The sequence below is a fragment of the Physeter macrocephalus genome, chromosome 2, assembly GCF_002837175.3.
Source record: "Physeter macrocephalus isolate SW-GA chromosome 2, ASM283717v5, whole genome shotgun sequence".
Lineage (NCBI taxonomy): Eukaryota > Metazoa > Chordata > Mammalia > Artiodactyla > Physeteridae > Physeter > Physeter macrocephalus.
In genome coordinates this window covers 61,386,528-61,398,626 of record NC_041215.1, presented here as the reverse complement: position 1 = coordinate 61,398,626, position 12,099 = coordinate 61,386,528, and positions in this window count along the sequence as shown.

Below are 12,099 nucleotides of genomic sequence, written 5' to 3'. Positions count from 1 at the left end.
TGGGTTTACTGGCTCACTTCTCAAAGTAAGCCATCATCCTCATTTTACAGATGAGGAAACGAAGGCAGAGAAAAGTTAGGCAATGTATCGAAGATGAAAAAATTAAGTGATGGGATCAGAATGAGAAACTGAGCAGCTTGGTACCTGACATTACATTCTGTTGCTTCTGAGCATTTCCATAGTTAGGTACAGTTCCTAATGTGATTACTTTTTTAAACAGAACACATAAGACTGGTATCTATTCTGGTAACCTAGGAGTCAATATTGCCTAAAAATGCTTCCTACTACCAAATATTTAGAAATACTGGAACAAATACAACAAACATTCTCCCAAAGCGATATGCCCAGGGTCAAAAATGACAAGGGAGTGGAAACAAGAGTTTTAATCAGTTGTCAGGGGTATGCCAATCTCCATGGCTAAGAAACATCTGACTTAACAGGCACACTAGGAACAGGAGACAAGATTCTGAAAGCAGGCAAGGTTGGGGAGTTGTCATACCCTACAAAAATCAGATCCTTAACATAGAGGCTAAAGACCTTTTATTGCCCAAGAAAGGGAATGGACTGGGACTACATCTATCTTGGCCAATGCTCTGAGTGCAAGAAAATGTCTCCGAGAATTCATAATCACTGGATTGACCGTTCAGTGTTTTGTCATGCAGTTGAACATCAGCTCACAATTCACACCAATATGGAATGAGTGTTATGAATGAGAATTTGCAAAAACAACACACTTTAGTCCCACGAGGGTTTTGTACATTTAAATTATAAGATGTGGAATACAAAATAGTATATTAAATAGAAATTTAATAGTATATTAAAGAAAAAGAAAGACAGGATTTTTAAAGTAAATTGATTAATTAAAATGATGAAATAAATGCTTAAATTACTAATAAGAGAAATAAGAACTTGATCAAGGAGCTTTGGTTCTTTCCACAGGATACAGTTTTAAAACTCTAGGCAGATTTGAAAGGAAATTAGAGTGTATTTAAGGAAACAAATGCAATCTTTAAAATAAAATGTAACTCCAAGGACAGGTTAAACAGCACACTTTACACTACTATTTTCTAAATTGTTTGGGGTTTGTTATTGTAGGTCTTTTCCTTCTCTTGTGTTTCCTGCCTAGAGAAGTTCCTTTAGCATTTGTTGTAAAGCTGGTTTGGTGGTGCTGAATTCTCTTAACTTTTGTTTGTGTGTAAATGTTTTAATGTCTCCAGCAAATCTGAATGGGTAATCAGATGTACTCTCCCCTTGTTGGGTAGAGTAATCTTGGTTGTAGGTTTTTCCCTTTCATCACTTTAAATATGTCCTGCCACTTCCTTGTGGCCTGCAGGGTTTCTGCTGAAAGATAAGCTGTTAACCTAATGGGCATTCCCTTGTGTGTTATTTGTTGCTTTTCCCTTGCTGCTTTTAATATTTTTTCTTTGTATTTAATTTTTGATAGTTTGATTAATATGTCTTGGCATGTTTCTTCTTGGATTTATCCTGTATGGGACTCTCTGCGCTTCCTGGACTTGATTGACTATTTCCTTTCCCATGTTAGGGAAGTTTTCAACTATAATCTCTTCAAATATTTTTTCAGTCTGTTTTTTTCCCCTTCTTCTAGGACCCCTATAATTCGAATATTGATGCATTTAATGTTGTCCCAGAGGTCTCTGAGACTGTCCTCAATTGTTTTCATTCTTTTTTCTCTATTCTGCTCTGTGGTAGCTATTTCCACTACTTTGTCTTCCAAGTCACTTATCCGTTCTTCTGCCTCAGCTACTCTGCTATTGATTCCTTCTAGAGAATTTTTAATTTCATTTACTGTGGTGTTCATCATTGTTTGTTTGCTCTCTAGTTCTTCTAGGTCCTTGTTAAAAGTTTCTTTATTTTCTCCATTCTATTTCCAAGATTTTGGATCATCTTTACTGTCATTACTCTGAATTCTTTTTCAGGTAGACTGCCTATTTCCTTTTCATTTGTTTGGTCTGGTGGGTTTTTACCTTGCTCCTTCATCTGCTGCGTTTTTCTCATTTTGCTTAACTTACTGTGTTTGGGGTCTGCTTTTTGCAGGCTGCAGGTTCGTAGTTCCCATTGTTTTTGGTGTCTGCCCCCAGTGGGTGAGGTTGGTTCAGTGGCTTGTGTAGGCTTCCTGGTGGAGGGGACTGGTGCCTGTGTTCTGGTGGGTGGGGCTGGATCTTGTCTTTCTGCTGGGCAGGGCCACATCTGGTGGTGTGTTTTGGGGTGTCAGTGAACTTAGTATGATTTTAGGCAGCCTCTCTGCTAATGGGTAGTGTTGTGTTCCTGTCTTGCTAGTTGTTTGGCATGGGGTGTCCAGCACTGGAGTATGCCGGCTGTTGGGCGCAGTTGGGTCTTAGCTTTGAGTCAGAGATCTCTGGAGAGCTCTCACCAATTGATATTACATGGGGCTGGGAGGTCTCTGGTGGTCCAATGTCCTGAACTTGGCTCTCCCACCTCAGAGGCTCAGGCCTGACACCAGGCTGGAGAACCAATACCCTGTCAGCTACTCAGGTCTGAAGAAAAATGAGAAAAAAAGAAAGAAAATAAATAAAAAAGAAAAATAATAAATAAAAAAAGAAAAATTATTTTTAAAAATCATCATTAAAAACAAAAGAGAGCAACAAAACCAATAAACAAATCCACCAATGATAACAAGCACCAAACACTAAACTAAGATAAACATAAAAATCAGAAACAAATCAGTCACAGACAGCAAACCCCAAGTCTACAGTTGCTCCCAAAGTCCACCGCCTCAATTTGGATGATTTGTTGTGTATTCAGGTATTCCACAGATGCAGGGGACATCAAGTTGACTGTGGGGAATTAATTGGCTGCTCCTGAGGCTGCACGGAGATATTTCCCTTTCTCTTCTTTGTTTGCCCAGCTCCTTGGGTTCAACTTTGGTTTAGTACCCACCTCTGTGTGTAGGTCGCCTTCAGGAATCTGTTCCCTGCCCAGACAGGAGGGGGTTAAAGCAGCGGCTGATTAGGGGGCTCTTGCTCATTCAGGTCAGGGGGAGGGAGGGGTACAGTATTTATAATTGGAATACAGGGAGAGACTGAGGCAGCAGGTGCCGGCGTGATGTTGCAACAGACTGGGGCACACCATGTGTTCTCCCAAGGAAGTTGTCCCTGGATCACGGGACCCTGGTAGTGGTGAGCTGCACAGGCTCCTGGGAGGGGAGGTTTGGATAGGTATGGACCAGTGCTTGCACACAAGCCTCTTGGTGGCTGCAGCAGCAGCCTTAGCATTTCTTAGCATTTTATGGCCATCTCTGGTGTCTGCGCTGATAGCCACGGCTCACACCCATCCCTGGAGCTCATTTAGGAGGTGCTCTGAATCTCTTCTTGTGCACCCTGAAACAATGGTCTCTTGCCCCTTAGGCAGATCCAGACTTTTTCCCAGACTCCTTCCTGGCTAGCAATAGCCCTTTAGGCTGTGTTCACGCAGCCAACCCCAGTCCTCTCCCTGGGATCTGACCTCCAAAGACTGAGCCTCAGCTCCCAGCCCCCACCCACCCCAGCGGTTGAGCAGACAAGCCTCTCAGACTGGTGAGTGCTGGTCAGCACCAATCCTCTGTGCGGGAACCTCTCCGCTTTGCCCTCTGCACCCCTGTTGCTGTGCTCTCCTCTGTGGCACCGAAGCTTCCCCCCCGCCCACACCCCATCTCCACCAGTGAAGGGGCTTCCTAGTGTGTGGACACTTTTCCTCCTTCACAGCTCCCTCCCAGAAGTGCAGGTCCCATCCCTATTCTTTTGTCTCTGTTTTCTTTTTTTCTTTTGCCCTACCCAGGTATGTGGGGAGTTTCTTGCCTTTTGGGAAGTCTGAGGTCTTCTGCCAGCATCAGTAGGTGTTCTGTAGTTGTTCCACATGTAGATGTATTTCTGATGTATTTGTGGGGAGGAAGGTGATCTCCACGTCTTATTCCTCCACCATCTTGAAGGTCCCCCCTCAACCCCACTATTAAATGTAAAAATGCAAAATAAAACCATATGTTTTATAATTTCATACCTATCCTATTGGCAAAACTTTAAATGTCTGACAATGTTAACTGCTGGCTAGAAAGTGGAGCAACAGGAGCTTATATATGGCTGGTGGGTGTGGATTGAGACAACCACTTTAGCAAGCAACCTGATAAAATTTTGCAAAGTTGAAAGTGCTCTAACTTCAACTTATGCTCAAATGCTATGAATTCTATATTCCTTTCTCTGACTCTCCAAACAGTCTGAGGCAAGTCTCATATTTGTGCTAAATTACATGAACTTTCATTAGAGTTACAGCAGACATTAGTTACCTCAGGGCTTCCCAGAATCCAAACACACTTACCCTCTTTGGGGAAATACAAGAAGTTAACCAGAGGTTTTGTTATTTGTAAGCAACAGCCTCGATTCCTCATTAACATACTCAGGTTAAAGCAATGATCTTTTCATACCTATGTGCTCAGCCTCTAGTAGAAGACCTGGCTCATAGTAAGCACTCAAACAAGAGTGATCAATTTCAAAGTACTGAGTAGTTCCCAGGTACAAATTAGATTCTTTGCAGTGTGGTTTATGAAGACATTATTTGTAATATCAGAATAGCAGCTTAATAAACATCACTCAAAGAAAGCTCCTCAAAGATAAATTCATTCAGTGTGCAAGATTTGGCCTATTTTATATAACATTTAATTTCTTCTCAATGTACATTTTATTTTCAAGGTACTATTTTTCTCTTCCAGGAACAAATTATTTGAAGAACCCAAAGTAACTCTTAGGGTGTTGTACTTTAGATGTGTTAGAAATCTATTTAACTAGAAAAAATGCAATAATTCACATATATATGAAATGTTTTTCCACTTTACAAACATATATGACCCTTTCCCTTTCACAAGCTTCCTGTGATCGAACGTCCATGAAACATATGAGCATAATGAGACCTGATAACTTCCTGAACTGGAAAAACACAATGATTTTGCAAAACCAGGGGGACTTAGCATTTTTTTCTTTTGTATTCTTGAAGTAAGTATTCCATGGCCTATTCAGGGAGATCAATATAGCTTTAGCTTTGTTTTATATAGCTGGGCAGTCATGATGGTAACTGAAAGTTCATCTGGGTTTTTAATTGAATGTGTTCCTAGAGATGCACCAAAACAGATCAGAATGACTTGCTTTTAATTTCCTTTAGGCAAGTTGCTGGCATGGGCAATGTTAAATTAACATTTTGCCTCTTTTTCCTTTTTCTCTTCTTTTTGAGTCTGTCCCTTTGAGCAACATTGCAATAACTGCTGGCTATGCAATTAGGCATCTCTGTCTGCCTCCCCTTCAATATTTTTCTTCTTATTAAGCTAGTAGGAAAATGTTAAGCCCCTAGGCATCTGCATCTATTCATAGGAAGAGGAGATTAACTGTCACCATTGCATAGATTCATGATGAGTAGACTGCTGGCAGAGTTCTCTTTTATTTCCTCCTTTTTAGTAACAAGAAAGCCACGGGCATCTTTGCAACATCATAAAGTGGCTCAGCAGTAGGGCCTCTAATCTGGTCTCTGATGGGATGTTGTTGGCCCTCCATCTTGAATTATCCATCCACAGGATTAGGACAAAGGAAACAATTACACTTAGTCCAAGACTCTCCTTTTACAGATGAAGCAATAGACGTCATGTGATGAGTCAGAGGGCAGGCAGGTAATTAATGACTAAGCAGAAACAAGTAGAGTATCTAGATGAAACCGAGCAATGGGCTCCTGCGCCAGCATCACAGAAAACCATACTCTGACAGTTGGTGTTTGTAACAAAGTGTTTATTGCAGAACACCAAGCAAGGGAGTGGGAGACAAGTTTCTGATCCACCCCAACTTGGTCTTTGACTTAGGTGTCTTTTAAAAGGGAAGAACAAAGAAGCTGAGGTTAATCATGGTCGTGTGACATTTCTTGATAATAGTTTTGGGAGTCAGAATGTCTATGGTTGGAGTTCCCTGGTGGCACAGTGTTTAAGAATCCACCTGCCAATACAGGGGACATGGGTTTGATCCCTGGTCTGGGAATATCCCACATTCAGCGAAGCAACTAAGCCCGTGTGTCACAAATACTGAGCCTGCATGCTGCAACTACTGAAGCCTACATGCTTAGAGCCTGTGCTCCACAACAAGAGAAGCCACCACAATGAGAAACCCGTGCACCACAACGAAGAGTAGCCCCCCACGTGTTGCAACTAGAGAAAGCCGGTGCATAGCAACGAAGGCCCAACACAGCCAAAAATAAATAAATAATAAAATTAAAAATAAAAAAGAAAAGAATGTCTATGGCTCACAAGTCCCTAGTCTGATTGTCCCTGACCCAGGGGTGTGTAAGCTCATCCTGCCTTGGAGAAACAACCTGAGTTTATACGTTAACGATGTTATAGACAACAGCAATTTTAGACATCTGACTCTGGTTGATCATTGTTTAGTTAGCACAGGATTAAAGTCAGAGGGGGACAAGAAAGGGAACAACACAAAAGAATAAAGCTTTGAATAGGGAGGGGTCAATCATAAATTTGGCAGGGGAACTCAGTTTTAGGGGAACTCAGTTTCGTGGGTATCCTACCACTTCTATAAAAGTTCTGAAAATTTTTATATCCCTTATTTTGGGACTAAGATTTAATATCTTTCAGAAGTGAAACATTTAGAAAATTATTTTTTCTGGGATAATAAAAAATTTGTCAACAAATTGTCTGAACAGAATTAATGGAAAAGTGTTTGTTGAAAGGAAATATGGTAAGTGTGTATCTGGTATGAGACATTCCAAAAGAGTTTTCACTTAATTCAAAAATGCTATTTTCAAACCATCTGAGGATTCTCAATTCAGACAATTCATAAGGGTCTAGGTTTTTTTGTTCCTACAAAAAAACAATTTAAAAACATAATTATGTAAGCTAAGAATTAGCAAACACAGAAAGGTAGTTTGAAATCACATAATGAAATGATTCTCCATGTGTGACGCCTGTAAAATGAAGAAGGCTACGTTAATACTACTTACATCATAGTGTTGTTATGAAGATTTAATGAGTTGATATAGATAAAGTGCTTAGAACGGTGCCTGGCATATTATTAGCATTATGTATATTATGTACTCTTACCATTAACCTATTGTCACACTACAAGTAATCTACTGTATTAACTTAGAATTTAACTATTTAACTATTAACTTAGAATTTAGCTTCAGGAATGGTCTTGAAGAACAAGACTATTAGAAATAAAAGATATAAAGAAGATTTTTTTAAGTTCCTATGGGGAAGATAAACTTGAGTTGAGGGTCTCACTGGGGTACCTGAGAATTAAGGTTACTTACGGACCTTGCATTCTCTAAGATATTAAGAAGCATTTGCCACAAAAATGCAATAGAAAACAAACCTCATTGCTTCATGTTTCATTATGAGTTTTCTAAAGGTATACATACCTTCTGTGGATAACTGTGCTTTATTTTCCACAAAAAAAATTTTCAATAGTTTCTCTGGATCTTTGAGACAACCAATATGTTTCACCTGTTCCTGGCCTAGTGTCACTTCATAGGAATCTGTAAAGAGATCTGTAAGAGAAGAAATACTGAGACATCCTTTGACTAAGAAACAAAAGAATGAAGCCTGTCATCTTTTATTCTTCCTTCCTCTTTGACCAGTGCTTTTCAAACTTTAATGTGCATACAAATCACCTGGGGAATTTGTTCAAATGCAGATTTTGATTCACTGGGTCTCCCCTGGGGCCTGTGAGTCTACATTTCTAACAAGCTTCCAAGATGCCAATATTGCTGGCTCAGTCTTCACACTTTATGTAGCAAGGATTTCTATCACATCTGATTATTAACAAATTCTGTTGATTCTTTCTCCATGGACCCTTGGATGGCATTTCTTCTGTAGTCTTCCTGGTTGACGCACTTAACCTTCCAACCTCACCTCTGATTTTTAGTCTTCCTCACTCCAATTCACGTCTCACCACTGCCAAAGTCAACTTCTCCAAATAGTGTTTTGATCTCACTCACCCTGTGCTAAAAAACTTTCAGTAGATCACCTGCCGAAGATTCATTTACTGGGCATCAACTATGTGATGAGGGCTCCACTATATCCTCAGAATACAAAGAGGAAAAAAACACAGGCTCTATCTTGGAAAGCTCAAACATAACAATTTTAAAACAATATATTAAAAAAAGGGCAATTGTATAGATATAAGGTCACATCAGAAAAATTAGAAAACTTTTGTTGTTATGATTAAGGTTTCTCATTATCCACAGCCTTTTATGCCAGATTAGCCCCACATTAGGATGTATGATTCTAGAGTTTCACGGATTCAAGATTTATTATTATAGACCATAAGTGTCTTTAGAACTCTTTGGTGTCCATGTTGGTTATTCAAACCACATTTCTGCTGTCCTGAGAGTGAGTCCTTTGAGGGCTAAGGGATGAACAAGATGATTGTCCCTGAATCTTCTGAAGGTTCTGTAAAGTCTGGTATAAGAGCCTTATATCAGGATTTCTGTGCTCAGAATCATCTTCCTTTTTCTCAAACTTCTCATATTTGAAGCTACTAATCTCATGCTATATACTAAAACTCTGATCAGAAGATGAGCCCCTGATAATGACTTTAGCATGCCCTCTCCCTTTCTGAAAGAAAGTAGCTTTCTTCCTCTGAAAAAAATATTTCTTATGTCCTTCAAGGTCCAGCTTTAAACCACCTTCTCCCTAAAGCCTTCTCTATTTATATTAAGTGACCTCTGATTCTTCTTAATTTCCAGGAATCTTCATGGCTAGATACTCGGTGGTGATTTATCACATGCTTCATATTTTCTAATTGTTTTATAAAATTTTTAGAACTTAAAAGTCAGGACACTGTCTGATATTTCTATGTACTGTACTCCACAAACCACTCTATATGGTAGTCACGTTAGTATTTTCATAGGCACTTGATAGTGAAGATGGTGATAATTGGGTTTAGCACTGGGATAATGGTCCTGTCTTTGGGAGCCACATCCAAATGGAAGATCTCTTTCTGAAAGGATAATCAAGGTGTTGATGGATCCAGAAGTGTATATACTTCATCTGGAGAAAATGTATATATTCATCAGGACATTTCTGGGTGACTTGATGACTGTTTTCAAATATTGAATAACCCTCATGGGAGACTGGGATTGGATTATTATTTGTGACAGAATATTCTGTGCTGTATTAGTATTATAACTTCCACTTCATGCTAAGGCTGAAGACATCATGGCACTTGGGTTACCTGGGCCAGTTTGGAAAGAGGAGGAAGCCAGTGCATATGAGAATCAAATCTACAGGACTTGACTTGCTGTCTAGCTATGCCCAAGAATGAATAACCTGCATTTCACCTTGTCCAGACCAAAAGACTAATACATAACGGTTAGCTCAGAAAGAAGGCAGGACTAAATCTGGCACTTAACAGCCTCAGTGCCTATGGCTGAAAAGGGCTAGAGTAGGCAAGGCATAATATGGAAGAAAGTGACAGAAAGAAACATTCCATTTCAATATTTTTGAAAATGTGCTTTATCACTATTTTTAAAAAAATGTTCTTTGCTTTTTGAGAACGGATGGGAATTATATCATTAAATGATTTTTCTGATAAAACAAGACATGCTTTCAATAGGAAACAAGTACTAAGAGAGTTTTCCAAATTGTTCAGTCCTCTCTACCCAAGTGACAAACAAGGAAACACAGAACAATAAAGGTAAAGAGAACATCTGAGTACAGAGCAAAGTTTATATACATTTAATAGCAAGCTAAGGCGCAGTCTACAACAAAGACTTGTAAACATAGCTGTTTGGAAAATGTTGAGATTGATATCGGATACCTTTGATATCTTTTTTAAAATAAACTATTTTTAGAGTAGTTTTTGGTTAACAGAAAAATTGAAAGGATAATAGGGAGAGTTTCCATAAGCCTACACTTAGTTTCCCTATCCTTAACATCTTATCTTAGCATATATATTTGGTATAATTAAAGACCGATATTGATACATATTAACTACTTTATTGAAAAAAACACAGGCTCTATCTTGGAAAGCTCAAACATAACAATTTTAAAACAATATATTAAAAAAAGGGCAATTGTATAGATATAAGGTCACATCAGAAAAATTAGAAAACTTTTGTTGTTATGATTAAGGTTTCTCATTATCCACAGCCTTTTATGCCAGATTAGCCCCACATTAGGATGTATGATTCTAGAGTTTCACGGATTCAAGATTTATTATTATAGACCATAAGTGTCTTTAGAACTCTTTGGTGTCCATGTTGGTTATTCAAACCACATTTCTGCTGTCCTGAGAGTGAGTCCTTTGAGGGCTAAGGGATGAACAAGATGATTGTCCCTGAATCTTCTGAAGGTTCTGTAAAGTCTGGTATAAGAGCCTTATATCAGGATTTCTGTGCTCAGAATCATCTTCCTTTTTCTCAAACTTCTCATATTTGAAGCTACTAATCTCATGCTATATACTAAAACTCTGATCAGAAGATGAGCCCCTGATAATGACTTTAGCATGCCCTCTCCCTTTCTGAAAGAAAGTAGCTTTCTTCCTCTGAAAAAAATATTTCTTATGTCCTTCAAGGTCCAGCTTTAAACCACCTTCTCCCTAAAGCCTTCTCTATTTATATTAAGTGACCTCTGATTCTTCTTAATTTCCAGGAATCTTCATGGCTAGATACTCGGTGGTGATTTATCACATGCTTCATATTTTCTAATTGTTTTATAAAATTTTTAGAACTTAAAAGTCAGGACACTGTCTGATATTTCTATGTACTGTACTCCACAAACCACTCTATATGGTAGTCACGTTAGTATTTTCATAGGCACTTGATAGTGAAGATGGTGATAATTGGGTTTAGCACTGGGATAATGGTCCTGTCTTTGGGAGCCACATCCAAATGGAAGATCTCTTTCTGAAAGGATAATCAAGGTGTTGATGGATCCAGAAGTGTATATACTTCATCTGGAGAAAATGTATATATTCATCAGGACATTTCTGGGTGACTTGATGACTGTTTTCAAATATTGAATAACCCTCATGGGAGACTGGGATTGGATTATTATTTGTGACAGAATATTCTGTGCTGTATTAGTATTATAACTTCCACTTCATGCTAAGGCTGAAGACATCATGGCACTTGGGTTACCTGGGCCAGTTTGGAAAGAGGAGGAAGCCAGTGCATATGAGAATCAAATCTACAGGACTTGACTTGCTGTCTAGCTATGCCCAAGAATGAATAACCTGCATTTCACCTTGTCCAGACCAAAAGACTAATACATAACGGTTAGCTCAGAAAGAAGGCAGGACTAAATCTGGCACTTAACAGCCTCAGTGCCTATGGCTGAAAAGGGCTAGAGTAGGCAAGGCATAATATGGAAGAAAGTGACAGAAAGAAACATTCCATTTCAATATTTTTGAAAATGTGCTTTATCACTATTTTTAAAAAAATGTTCTTTGCTTTTTGAGAACGGATGGGAATTATATCATTAAATGATTTTTCTGATAAAACAAGACATGCTTTCAATAGGAAACAAGTACTAAGAGAGTTTTCCAAATTGTTCAGTCCTCTCTACCCAAGTGACAAACAAGGAAACACAGAACAATAAAGGTAAAGAGAACATCTGAGTACAGAGCAAAGTTTATATACATTTAATAGCAAGCTAAGGCGCAGTCTACAACAAAGACTTGTAAACATAGCTGTTTGGAAAATGTTGAGATTGATATCGGATACCTTTGATATCTTTTTTAAAATAAACTATTTTTAGAGTAGTTTTTGGTTAACAGAAAAATTGAAAGGATAATAGGGAGAGTTTCCATAAGCCTACACTTAGTTTCCCTATCCTTAACATCTTATCTTAGCATATATATTTGGTATAATTAAAGACCGATATTGATAATACATATTAACTACTTTATTCAGAGTTCCTTAATTTTTACCTAATGTCCTTTTCAGTTCCAAAATCCCTTCTAGGACACCACATGGCATTTAGTCATCATGTCTCCTTAGGCTCCTTTAGGCTGTTAAGAGTTTCTCAGACTTTCGTGGGGTTTTTTTGTTTGTTTTCTTTTTTTTTTTTTTTTTTTTTTTTTGCGGTACGCGGGCCTC